Here is a 957-nt window from a genome sequence, read left to right on the forward strand (position 1 = left end):
AGTTCCTCTTCACTTTCTGCCATAAGGGTGGTATCATCTGCATATCTGAGGTTATTGATATTTCTCACAGCAATCTTGATTCTGGCTTGTGCTTTTTCCAGCCCAGCGTTTCTCATGATGTACTATGCATTTAAGTTAAATAAGCAGGGTGACAATATACAGCCTTGATGTACTCCTTTTCCTATTTGGAACCAGTCTGTTGTTCCATGTCCAGTTCTAACTGTTGCTTCCTGACCTGCATATAGGCTTCTCAAGAGGCAGGTCAGGTGGTCTGGTATTCCCATCAATTTCAGAATTTTCCACAGTTTATTGTGATCCACACAGTCAAAGGCTTTGGCATAGTCAATAAAGCAGTAATATGTTTTTCTGTAACTCTCTTGTTTTTTTGATGATTCAGTGGATGTTGACAATTTGATCTCTGGTTTTCTAAAACCAGCTGGAACATCTGGAAGTTCACGGTTCACATATTGCTGAAGCCTGGCTTGGAGAATTTTGAGCATCACTTTACTAGCGTGTGAAATGAGTGCAATTGTGCAGTAGTTTGAGCATTCTTTGGCATTGCCTTTCTTTGGGATTGGAATGAAAACTGACCTTTTCCAGTTCTGTGGCCACTGCTGAGTTTTCCAGATTTGCTGGCGTATTGAGTGCAGCACTTTCACAGCATCATCTTTCAGGATTTGAAATAGCTCAACTGGAATTCCATCACCTCCACTAGCTTTGTTCGTAGTGATGCTTTCTAAGGCCCACTTGACTTCACACTCCAGGATGTCTGGCTGTAGGTGAGTGGTCACACCATCGTGATTATCTTGGTTGTGAAGCTCTTTTTTTGTACAGTTCTTCTGTGTATTCTTGCCACCTCTTCTTAATATCTTCTGCTTCTGTTAGATCCACACCATTTCTGTCCTTTATTGAGCCCATTTTTGCATGAATTGTTGCCTTGGTATTTCTAATTTTCTT

This window comes from Bison bison, unplaced genomic scaffold (genome assembly GCF_000754665.1).
Source record: "Bison bison bison isolate TAMUID 2011002044 unplaced genomic scaffold, Bison_UMD1.0 scf7180017864537, whole genome shotgun sequence".
Taxonomy (NCBI): Eukaryota; Metazoa; Chordata; class Mammalia; order Artiodactyla; family Bovidae; genus Bison; species Bison bison.